Source organism: Protopterus annectens, chromosome 1.part1, assembly GCF_019279795.1.
Source record: "Protopterus annectens isolate FY-2018-M chromosome 1.part1, PAN1.0, whole genome shotgun sequence".
In the NCBI taxonomy this organism is placed as follows: domain Eukaryota; kingdom Metazoa; phylum Chordata; order Ceratodontiformes; family Protopteridae; genus Protopterus; species Protopterus annectens.
The window spans coordinates 1492134240-1492147808 of record NC_056726.1 but is presented as its reverse complement, the minus strand read 5'-3'; positions in this window follow the sequence as shown (position 1 = coordinate 1492147808).

Below are 13569 nucleotides of genomic sequence, written 5' to 3'. Positions count from 1 at the left end.
TTAAAAGTTTAGTCAGCATGGACACAAACTTCCTTGTAGCCATTCTTAAAACATGTAGCTGACTATAATATGGATATTGCACTTCATTCTGTACTTAGCTTTAATTTCTGATTAATCTCCATTTGGTGGGAATTTTGATGTACTTTCACTAAAAAGGTGAAGGTGAGACTATTAATACTGGGAGTCTAAAAAATAAATAAGCTGATAAGCTTGATGTCTTTGAGAGAATATGGCTGTATGTTGTAAGACAGACATACCTCACAGACACATGATGCATTCCACGTAAGAAAAAAAAAAAAAAAAAAAAAAAAAAAAATGAAAGTAAACAAAAGTGGCATGAAAGACCTGGAAAACTGACGCTCTTAACAATACATTACATAACTCTTACCTAGACTTTAAAAATGATTCAGAGTTGTAACTGACACTGTTAAAGCTATATTACGTATGAAAAAATAATTTCCTTTAACAGCCTGGCCAAGAGTATTCTGGAAAAGTATGAAAAGCCTCTGTTGTCAAACTGCAGACAAATCTTTCACCGCAGTAACTTTTTTGCTACTGAATTTAGATCCTTCTCACTCAGACTTTGAAAGAATTATCTAACCAGGCCAGTTCTAGCCTTCACAGTTCTCAACATCTTTCACTCCAGAAATGTGTTTGCCGATGTTTACCATCTTTCTATTTCGAGAAAATCACAGCTAATCAGGTAAAAAATTTCCTGAAAAATTTGGCAAAACAACTGGCATAGAATTTAATAGACTTCACCTCTAATTTCTACAAATCCTCACTAAGCTAATGGATAAGCCACAGTTAGTGCAGAGGAGTAAAGTTATGTACTGTTAAGCAGATTTTTACTTATTTATTTATTTTATATTTTTTACCAGGAAAGACCATCTGGACGCATGTCCTTTTTCAGTGGTGGCCCAGGCAGAAAAGCTCCACAAGTGACAATAATAAAAATATCCATAATACAAAATACATAATCATAAAGAGATTGCTAGTACAACAGAGATAATTTGCAACATATTACAGTACTAGTAAAACAGAGGATGGAACAAGTTAAACAAGTTAACTGCAGTCAGTCACATGCGAAACATATGCGCAATAACTTTGATTAGTAACTACGGATGATATTGGCATGCAAGTATGGACAAAACATCTCATTTGAAAGGTTAAGATTAGTGCTATATTAAGCAGTTTTAAGTTCCCACAGTTTGATGTCTTCCACCGTAATTTACCTGTTGTATGACTCAGTGCAAGTCACTTAACCAGACAGTCCTCTGGATTTGCCCCTGAAAAAGGACTGTTATATTAACTGAGCTTATGTGGCCAATAAGTTGTTGTTGTTGCGTCTTTCGGCTTTTCCTGGTTAGGGGTCACCACAGTGGAACTCCGGTCTGCTAATGATTGGCAGTAGATTTTTACGTGCCGAGTTGCCAACTCTGAAGCACAACCTTCAACAAAGGCATGCCCATTCACGCATGTGTCTCCACACAGAAGACGCTCTAGCTGAGAATCGAACAGGACAACGTCTTCCTGTGAGGCGACAACACTACCGCAGCACCACCACATATGTAAAATAAATAAATAAAAGAACCCAAGCAGCATTCTACAATTCATCCCCAAAGATATAGGACCATGTGTAATGCATCCATTTCCAATCATCCACAGCCTCTCTTCTGATTTTTGCACATGGGTTGACAGTGTCTGTGCCCAAAAAACAAGATATTTGAAAAAGGTAGTACACAAACAGATCTTTGATCACCTAAACATGTACAATTTTCTCTCAGGTGTTCAGCCTTAATTTGGACATGACTTTAATGCAACACCCACGCTATATTCAATGACAGATGCTATCTATTATAAAATGAATGCTGGCTTACTAACAGTTGGGGATTTCACTGATATGGAATTGACATTTGAAATGCTTAGTCATGTTCTAGTCTTGTCAGAACTATAAAATCTATATTTTGGTTCAAGAGTATCAATTAGTTTAGTAACTGTTTACTTTCCAGGTATCATTTGACGCTACATTATCAGACACTAGTGCCTTTGACTACAGTATACCCCAAGGTTCAGTCCTCGGTCCTGTAGTATTTGCCCTGTTTATTAAGAATATCCCACATGAATTACTTACTCTCAGTCTTAACCTCTACATGGATGATGCACTCTTCTTTAATCCAGACAACTCTACAGCCAACCTACAATGGAAATTCGCAGTCTAAATTCATAAACCTCAGCAAATAAAATGAGAAGGACAAATTGGTTATAAATACCAATAAATGTGGTGGCCTGCTGTTTGCCACAACCCAGAAATAATTGATCATTTTCATCTCAAACAATATGATCTACAGAACCTTGCCCTTAATGTTATCCATCAGAAATATGTTGGCTAAGAAATTAACCATATACTATCTTTTATAAAACATGCAGAACTCTTGTTCCCAAAGTACAATGTCACAAATGAAGGTCTTTTACAGACTTACGTACCTGCAGATACCTTAATTCCTAAAGTAAAGTGTGCCCATATCCTTATTTTATTTATATTAGTTATGCTTTGACCAGGTTAATTCCACTAGGTCAATGGATTCTTTTAGGGGAGACTCAAGGTGGCATTCACATGAACTAGGATAAATTTGGCCGAGGCCACCAGGGAACATCCTGTACTTTTAATCTCTGATAAGTGCCATGGCATCTTTTACATCAACCAGATCAGGCAGATGTTAAGATCTCATCCACAGGACAACACACTGAGGTGTGCATGACCCCCCCCCCCCCATGCTGCATTACAGTGTCAGTATGGGAAATTAATACAACTACCTGGTGAGGGAATATGGGCAGTACAGATATGTTTTGCTTGACTTTATCCTTGTAAGACATGCTGCAGCTCACCTTGGTATCCATAGCCAGCCTTAGGCATAGGCCAACTACATGGCCACCTAGGGTACCTCTCTAGTAGGGGTACTTTTCCAGTATTTAATTGTTTATTTTTTTTGTAGAAAAATGGTTTCTTTAAAATGTGTTGAATGAATATAAGAAAAAACTGAACAAAAAGACAAGCTATGAGAAAAAGGAAGAAAAAGTAATCCAGATGGTGTAGGTAGAAGGCTGAGGGCACTGAGTAGTGGGGGGGGTGCTGTGGAGCCCTTTTACCTAGGGACCAGTTGACCAAAGGCTGGCCCTGTCTGTATCCATTTGGAAAATGTAAAGTAGCTACATATTGCAAAAAGGGCAATGCTCTCCACTGCTTTGTGATGGTAAATTTGGTATATGGAAGTCAGGGGGAGTGTGTGGGGTCTCCCAACCCATGGGTGATGAAGATGTGATTGGCACCTGAAAAAAATGTTAATTTGCTCATTTTTGGTGATTTTTTTATGGTTTTGTCCATCAGACAGATATCATATGACAGATCATTGTGAATGCAATAGATAAAGCTGTAAGGCCATAGTAGACAGATGTGTACATATATGCCAAAAGAGGAGGACCCTTGAAAAACATAGAATTGTAAAAAAATAAATTGTCTGCAACCCTTTTCAAGGATCTTTGGGTGATGCCTTGAAAATGGGTGCTATTTGCAAATACTTTATACTTAGATTTTCATCTGTCACTATAGCTGTTCTTATCTTGAATCTTCCAGAGACTTTGCTTTTCATGTCACATATAGATTTTTTTTTTACGTAAAGCTCTTACTGTGAAGTCAGTAGCCCTGTCAGCTCCAGATGTTTCACAAGTAAAGCAAACCAACTCTAATAATAAAAAAAAGCTTTGTCAGAATAAAAGGAAAAAAACCCTGACTATGACCCAGATGACCTGAGTTTGCTTAGCAACTCAAATCCCTGCTGGAACTGCTGTGTAGGAAGAGAGAGACACAGTTTTGCCACCTCACCTCTCCTCTGGGTCAGTGTCAGTGGGTGTATGTGTGTGTATGTGTGTGGGGGGCAGATGCCCAGACCCATGACTGAATCTCTGATGGATACAGCAGTCCCCATGGGACCTCTTGCTTTAATGAGGACATGGCTGTCACTCATGGATCTGATTGACATGCCTTCATTGATCGCTATTGTACTTCAGACCCTGAATGTGCTACAGGGAACACATAGCGAGGTTAGAGAGAACAATGCAAACAATGGCTGCTGGTTGCCTGTATGTGAGTCACTATCAATCAGCCATCACGCACCAGTACCTGGGTAATGAAAGGCCATTTGACTGAGAGATGATTTTGTTAGTAGCAGACAGTCAAGTAAAAACATTAAAAACAGAAAGAAAGACGCAGGCATTATAATTCTTTTTACTTAATGTCCTTTGACAGTACTTTCACAGTACCAGGGTAACCTATTGGTGGACGAAGACTGAATACTTGAGCTGCAGTTGTCCGAGGGTCACCCTGTTGATGAGGGGAGTTCCTCCATAGTAAATCATTGTCAGTGAGTTGTGTTGTTGGTGGTTCCCTTTTGGGGGGAATTTTCCTCTTCTTTGAGTTGTTGTGACCATAGAATTGGTATAGATATGTTCGGGGGGGGCAGTTTTTTTCAGCAAATGCAGTTCAGGGATTCTGATCCTTGGTGCATTTGTTTTTGTCTTCTCATAGTGGAAACCACAGACCAATATGTCTCAGTTTTACAGACATTTATTTATTTGTTAGTTTGTTTGTCTATATTTGTTAATTGGGTAGAGAAGTACTTGAAATGGACCTGATTCCGACATGACTCAGGAACACTGAGTGGTAAGGTGATTTGATCAGGGTCATATAGTACGAAAATATAGACTGAGGTGAACCAAACCTCTATTTTCTTCAGTAAACAAATAGAAGCTGAGGGAAGTAAATTCATATTTCTTTATTTATATATCAATATTTATATATTTAGTTGGTTAGTTCACATTTTTCTGTCTGTTTCCTGCTTTATCTCCTGTGTTTCTTTATATGATGGTACCAAAGTGCATGTGTATTTTCTTGCACAGCATGTCATGATGACAGATGATATCATATGGATACATATGTGACTGAACCTTTTTTTTTTTTGCAGACATTTATTAGCCAGGTAAGCCCTGTCTGGCTAAATGATTTTCTTTATGTTGGGTATTGGAAATAACCCATTAGAGCCTAAATACTTTGAATTAACTCCCAGGACAAGGAGAAGTAAGATACAGAAGCAGTTTGCGCAAATGTAGTTGGCACAACTTTATTTTACAACAGAAGTTTAAATCTAAGCATTGTATTTTTAACGTGCACCAAAAGGCATGTAAGACACAACATGTTTACAATGCTGTATTCATAAAAAACATCTTTCCGTACTAATTGTCGAAATAAAATGTAAATTATTTTTCACTTTATAATTATACAGCATTTAGGGCTTTGCTCATCTTTTGGGTACATTTTCTTTCAGATCTGTACTAATGCACTGAAAGGGTATGCATTTCAGCTCTGCAAAGAGCACAATATGCAACAGTCAGCTACAGAAAACTGGCATGTTAGTTCACAGCCTAGCAATAAATTATAAAATCATGATCTGGATTTCCTTATCGAGTGCTCCATTAATAGATCATCACAAAAACACTCATTACTAATTTTAGCATTTTTATTATGGGGAACAACTATCAATCAGATGAAGAGCTGTTTTCTAAGCAAACTGATTATTACATCTGCAGGCTGAGCAGGTTTTTTTGTAACATGGTTGGCTTTCCTCATGTGAAAAAACTGCAATATGTTTTATTCTTACATTGTAACTAGACAGGTGCATTGTTATTTGCAGTTAATCCAAAGTGTATTAGCCTGAGCACACACTTTTCCAGCTCATTTTGTCATGTTGCATTTGGAAAAGAAATGATCCGTTGGATACAGTATAGCTGTCCTGACGTGTGTATATTCAATGACCCTCTATAATGATCATATTTTTCTAACATCTATGCAGTATTATGAAAAAAAAATCATCATTTTGACACATTGTTTTGACTTGCAGTTAACATTTAAATCCTTCCCTGAAGGTAAATGCCACAAATTCATGTGTGAAACGTGAATAATGTATGCCAAGCATAGGTACCCAACCGCACAGCTGTGGAGAAATGAGTCTAGCGATGGAATGTCTGATTGCACAAGCTGATTTGACATGATTTTAATTGTCTTTAATTATTTCTGCTCATTTATTAAATGATTAAATGCTCATACTGAGGCTTGAGCAAATAAATGTTAATCACGTATCCAAAGTCTGAATCCCGGTAGCACATGAACGTTTGTACATCTTTTGATCTTTTGATGAATTTGATACGGTCATTTTATTGATTTATAGTGGATACCTTTTCCTTTCTTTTCTTTCTTCTGTGCATTTTGAATGATTCCCATTCCATGCAGAGATGAGTGAATACTCACATACGTGGTTCGAACCCTGGCTATTCCAATTGTTTCATCTTTGCTGCGTCTTAACTACCTTTTCATTGTCACTCTTCTTACTGCCTTAACTTTACATGCTTCAGTAAGTGATGATGTGATTGAATGAGTTTCACATTCCATGCAGAGATGAGTGAATACTCACATACATGGTTCGAACCCTGGCTATTCCAATTGTTTCATCTTTGCTGTATCTTAACTACCTTTTCATTGTCACTCTTCTTACTGCCTTAACTTTACATGCTTCAGTAAGTGATGATGTGATTGAATGAGTTTCACATTCCATGCAGAGATGAGTGAATACTCACATACATGGTTCGAACCCTGGCTATTCCAATTGTTTCATCTTTGCTGTATCTTAACTACCTTTTCATTGTCACTCTTCTTACTGCCTTAACTTTACATGCTTCAGTAAGTGATGATGTGATTGAATGAATTTCACATTCCATGCAGAGATGAGTGAATACTCACATACATGGTTCGAACCCTGGCTATTCCAATTGTTTCATCTTTGCTGTATCTTAACTACCTTTTCATTGTCACTCTTCTTACTGCCTTAACTTTACATGCTTCAGTAAGTGATGATGTGATTGAATGAGTTTCACATTCCATGCAGAGATGAGTGAATACTCACATACGTGGTTCGAACCCTGGCTATTCCAATTGTTTTATCTTTGCTGTATCTTAGCTACCTTTTCATTGTCACTCTTCTTACTGCCTTAACTTTACATGCTTCAGTAAGTGATGATGTGATTGAATGAGTTTCACATTCCATGCAGAGATGAGTGAATACTCACATACATGGTTCGAACCCTGGCTATTCCAATTGTTTCATCTTTGCTGTATCTTAACTACCTTTTCATTGTCACTCTTCTTACTGCCTTAACTTTACATGCTTCAGTAAGTGATGATGTGATTGAATGAGTTTCACATAATCGTCCCTTTCCTGTTGTTCAGTTTATGGTGGAAATCCATGCAGAACCAGAAAGCATTCTTATGAAACAGAATAAACTCCATAACTGTGTATAACGTTTTGCATTCAGCTCATCTGATGTGGGCCCAAACAACTATTACAGAAGGGAAATCGCATATCACAAAACAATATAAAGGTAGATTATTTAGTGACATAGCAATGCATAAAGTTCCTTAGAGATATATACGGTACAGAAACAATTTAGATTTTGAAAGTGCAACATGTCTTAATTTAATGTGACATTTTACAATATGTCAAAGTCAAAGTAAACATTATCGTCAATCAGACATACATTATACTGAATGAAATTACATTGTTTGGGCCTCCGTGCAGGACATAACAATGAGCAAATAGTATGACTGACAGTAAGACTAATGCACATACAGTAATAATTAAAATATTAACAACACAATAAATTACTACAATTGGACATGAAGACATTAGACAGTATTATACTGGTTGATAGTTGATATTGCAAGGACTATGACTTCACATTGTGATTGCTTAGAATATTGCACATCATCAGTTATAGTATGATATATTCTGATGGTCACATTGTACATGTATGGAGTGGTGACTCACTCCTGACTACTGCACATTCAGGAAGTAATAGCATAAGAAATCAGGCTAACTGTTCCAGTTACTGAAGCAATTTCCCAGAGTGATTACTATAGCTGATACTTCACAGCAAGTCACAAATTGATCTAATTATGCATTATCATGCCTGGCATTCAAGTTCGGCAGCCTTATGGATAGAGGGAAGAAGCTCCTGTTCAGTCTAGATGTTTTGCAGTGTAAACTATGATACCACCTGCCTGAGGAAATGTATAAATACTTGTCATGGGCAGGGTGAGTGGGATCATTGATTATCTTCCTAGCCCTTCCCACACACCGAGTCTCATGCCGATCATCCATGGATGGGAGCAAGGAGCCAATGACTTTTTCCTGCTGTCCTCATTGCCCTCAGGAGTGCTTTGTGGTTAGATGCTTTGCAGTTACCATACAAAACTATGATGTTATTTGAGGGGATGTTTTCGATGGTTCCCCTGTAGAAGGCTTTGAGGATGGACTGAGACAGGTTGGCCTTCCTCAGTTTCCATAGGAATTGCAGACATTGTTGTACCTTCTTCACTGCGTGGCTGATATGAGTTGATGAGGATAGGTCATCTGAGATGTGCACTCCCAAGAACTTGGTGTTTTTGACTATTTACACTGCCACCCCCTTAATTTCCAGAGGTTGATGTATCTCCTGAGTCCTCATGAAATCCACTATTAATTCTTTTGTTTTGCTTACATTCAAGGCCAGATTGTAATCAGATGCTCCGCTTAATCCCTGTAGGCTGTTTCCTCACAATTTCTGACAAGACCTACGACACTGGTATCATCCGCACACTTGATGATTTTGTTGGATTCATGCTTGGCCATGCAGTCGTGCACCAACAAGATGAACATCAGAGGACTCAGGACATTGCCCTGAGGGACACTCATGCTCAGTGTAGTACTGAATGAACTGTTATTTCTCACACATACTATTTGGGGTGAGTTGATGAGAAAGTCCAGTATCCAGTTACATGAGGGGGGAGTGTTGATACTCAGCTGGAGTAGCCTCAATATCAGATTATGGGGGATGACAGTGTTAAAGGCGGAACTAAAACTGATGAACAACATTCTGACATAGCAATTCTTGTTCTCTAGGTATGCCAAGGATTCATGAATTGTTATAGTTATTGCATCAACAGTGCAGAGGTTAGATCTATAAGCAAACTGTAATGTATCCAGTGTTGCAGGTAGGCTTGAAGAGATATGGTTCTTGATCAAACGCCCAAAACACTTCATTACTGTTGATGTAAGAGCAACTGGCTAGTAATCATTTAGGCTTGTCGGCTGGGATTTCTTGCGTAATGGAATTATTGGGTACAATGGCTAGTTGCAGGGATGTGTTGAGTATATCTGTTAGTACATTGGACAGTTGGATAGCACAGTCTCTTAGAACCCTTCCCATAATATTATCAGGACCAGCTGCTGTTCTTGGGTTTACTAGCCTCAGCGTCTTCAGAACATCAGATGGTCTTAGACATAGCCCCTCCTCACCCTGTTCAACAGGGAAATTATTTGGCACATTGTTGTTGTCCATATGAGATCTGCTGAAGTAGGTGTTTAGTTTGTTCAGAAATTCTGTGTTGTCATCACATGGGGAGGATGCAGGCCTGTAGTCAGTTATGGCTTGTATGCCTTGCCAGAGATGACTGATGTTGATACTCAGCTGGAGTAGCCTCAATATCAGATTCTGGGGGATGACAGTGTTAAAGGCGGAACTAAAACTGATGAACAACATTCTGACATAGCAATTCTTGTTCTCTAGGTGTGCCAAGGATTCATGAATTGTTATAGTTATTGCATCAACATTGCAAAGGTTAGAGCTATAAGCAAACTGTAATGTATCCAGTGTTGCAGGTAGGCTTGAAGAGATATGGTTCTTGATCAAACGCCCAAAACACTTCATTACTGTTGATGTAAGAGCAACTGGCTAGTAATCATTTAGGCTTGTCGGCTGGGATTTCTTGCGTAATGGAATTATTGGGTACAATGACTAGTTGCAGGGATGTGTTGAGTATATCTGTTACTACATTGGACAGTTGGATAGCACAGTCTCTTAGAACCCTTCCCATAATATTATCAGGACCAGCTGCTGTTCTTGGGTTTACTAGCCTCAGCGTCTTCAGAACATCAGACGGTCTTAGGCATAGCCCTTCCTCACCCTGTTCAACAGGGAAATTATTTGGCACATTGTTGTTGTCCATATGAGATCTGCTGAAGTAGGTGTTTAGTTTGTTCAGAAATTCTGTGTTGTCATCACATGGGGAGGATGCAGGCCTGTAGTCAGTTATGGCTTGTATGCCTTGCCAGAGATGACTGATGTCCCTTTAGTCAGAAAAGTGTCCCTGAATTTTATGTCCATAGGTCTTCTTACCCTCTTTTATACTGCTACTTAGATTTGCTCTGGCCTCTCTTAGGGCATCCTTGTCTTTTGATTTAAATGCAGCATTTTGTGCCATTAGAAGCTTATATGCTTCACAAGATAATCAGGGTTTCTGATTAGCATACATGGTGATATATTCGATGACTGTTACATCATCAACACATTTTGGAATATAGGCCATTACAGATTCTGTACACTCCTCCAGGTCAATACGGTAGTTCTTTACAGCTGCATCTGTAAATACTGACCAGCTCATACACTGGAAGCAGTCCTGTCATGCCAAGACTGCTCCCTCAGGCCATATCCTTACGTGTTTGGTTGTAGGTTTGCCCCTTTTCAGCAGTGGTGTGTATGCTGGAAGCCACATGATGGCCAGATGGTCTAAGCTGCCCAGATGTGGATAAGGTACTGCTTTGTAGGCCAATTTTACATTTGTGTACACCTTATCCAGAGTGTTCTCTCCTCTTGTTGCAAAGTTCACATGTTGATGGTAACAGAGTAATATGGATTTCAACTTGACTGACATCACCTGCAATTATATGTGCAAACTCAGGGTTCTTATTCTGGAGGTCATTTATTGACAGATATTGAATGTTCAATGCCACGTTGGTGGTAGCACTGGGGGGGGATGTAAACAGCTGTTATGCTCACCCCATTGAATACCCTAGGTAAGTAGAAGGGTCTGCATTTTAGTGACATGATCTTAATGTTCTGTGAGCAGTGAGAGGTGATTATTTTACAGTTTGTACACTAGCTGTTGTTGATATACACACAAACACCCCCTCCACAAGATTTACCACAGAGAGACTGATTTCTGTCAGCATGAAATAATGACATCCCCTCCACATACATTGTACTATAATTTATACTGGAGTTCAGCCAAAGTCTCATTGAACACAAGTAAATAACTATTTCCAAAATTTTGTAAGGAAATCCTATTTCTGTGGATGGTACAGTGGTGAAGTGATTGCATTGTCACCTCATAGCAAAAGGTTCTCCAGTTTGATTTTCGGCTGGAGTGCCTTCTGTATGGAGTCTGCCTGTCCTCCATGTGTCTGTGTGGGTTTCCTCCGGGTGCTCTGGTTTCCTCACATGTTACAAAGACATGCATCTGGAGCATTTCTCCCCTGGCTTCCGCTGAAAATTGGCTTCATTCCAAGCCAGACTTTCCCAGTAAACAAATGTTAAATAAATACAATAAAAATAAATACATTTCTCACCTTAGATTGTGTGGAAAGAACCAGCCTTAAGTAGTTAATTTTGTTTTCCAGTGAGCGTAAGTTTGCCAGCAGCATGGAAGGAAGTGCAGGCTTCTGTGGATTTCTCTTCCATCTGGCCTTAATTCCTCCTCTAGAGCCTCTCTTCCTTGATCATTCACATCCTTTCCTTTTAATATGCTTCCCATATATGATTGTCAAGTGGTTAGACATGTTTGACAGGTTTCTACAGCTTTTATCATGTTCATAGGTAGGTACTAGGCTATTGGCCGTAGGGCCTATACAAGCCTAGCCAAAAAGGTACCCTGGCTTTCGCCACCCAAGAAAATTTTTTTCCTCTGCCCCTGTCAAGCAGAGCCACAGAAGTGATCCCCAGGGTGAATTTCCTATTACCCATTCAATCAACAAGATTTTCTTGAAGAGTGCTAATGAGGAGCTCTGTTTGACATAGGTAGTCTGTTCCAGAGTATGGGAAGTCTCTGGAACAGGAATCTATCCCTCCAGCATGTTCTGTTTATTGTGGTGACAAGGTTTAGGTCCCTGGAGCATGTAGCTCGGAGGGATTGGGATTTCTTTAAGTGGAGCATGTCCAACAGCTCTGGCTTTGACATAGCTTTGTATGTTAGGCAGAGATCGCCTCTGAGTAGGCGATATACAATGGAGTAAAGCTGGAGTTTTTTGAGACGGTCTGTGTAGTGCATCTGTTTGAGGCCAGTAATCCTCTTTGTGAGGTGTTTCTGCGGCCTTTTCAGTTGTTGTAGATGCCTTGTGAGGTACATACCAAAAGGGGAATTGTACTCTATAATGGGTCTAATGAGTGATGAGTAGAGGGGAACAATGACCTCTTTTTTTCTGGATGAGAAACCTTTTGTGATGAGGTGTGCCACATAGAAGGATTTCCTGACCACTGTGATGATGTGATTATCAAAGGAGAGACTACTGTCCACCTGTGTCCCAAGGTCTCTTATCACACTTTCAGTGTTAAGTAGACTACCACCTATGTGGTATTTCATGGGTACAGAGTTTTTACCAAAGGGGATGACAATGCACTTTTTGGCATTGAGCTTGAGGCCATGGCTTTGACACCAAGCATCTATCTCAGTGAGGCCCATTTATAGGATGTCCACATCATTAGGAGTTTCGATTATGGCTCCTAGTTTGCAGTCATCTGCGAACTTAGTTAGCCAAAGACCTTCTGTGTTAGCCTGTACTTCAGAGAAGTAGATACCAAACAGGAGAGGACCCAGGACTGAACCCTGTGGTACTCCACTGGTCACTGGTCTGAAGTCTGATTTGGAGTCTGCTACTTTCACAGTGTGGATTCTTTCAGTAAGCCAGTTGGCAACCCATCTTGTGACATAGGGATTTATACCTAGTTTAGTGAGTTTATCTATAATTCCTGAGTGAGGGATGGTGTTGAACGCCTTGGGGAGATGTAGATAGGCTGTGTGAACCACCTTGCCCTAATCTGCGGCTTTGGTGACTGCTTCAAAGACGTCTATCAGGTTTAGGAGACATGATCTGCCTTTACAAACCCGAACTGTGTGGGGTCTAGAGTTTGGAGATCTGCAATGTCTTTGTTTATGAGTTTCATGATGATATGTTCCATGGCCTTGCAGACCGGGCTCATCAGGCTAATGGGGCGGTAATTCATAGGTTCATAGGTTGGCCCTAGGGCCTATACAAGCCAAGCCATAACAACTCCCACACTATTTACTTCCCTAGTTCCCGGGGTCTGTCGTAGCTCCCCCTTTGTGGAGTGGGTTAACCATCACGGTGCGCCATTCAATTGGCACAAAGCCTAAGGTGAGGCTATGACCAAACATGGTACTTTGGTGGGGTGCCAGTTCATTCTGTAGTTCGTGTAGAAGGCAGCCTGGGATGTTGTCAGGTCCCATGGATGCTGTGTTCTTGGCTTTGGAGAGTGAGGTTTTACCTGTGCAGCCGTGATTACAGGAACTTTGCATTCTTCCCGTATAGAGATGGGCACTTTAGGGGGTGAGAGGGGGGTAATGTTAGC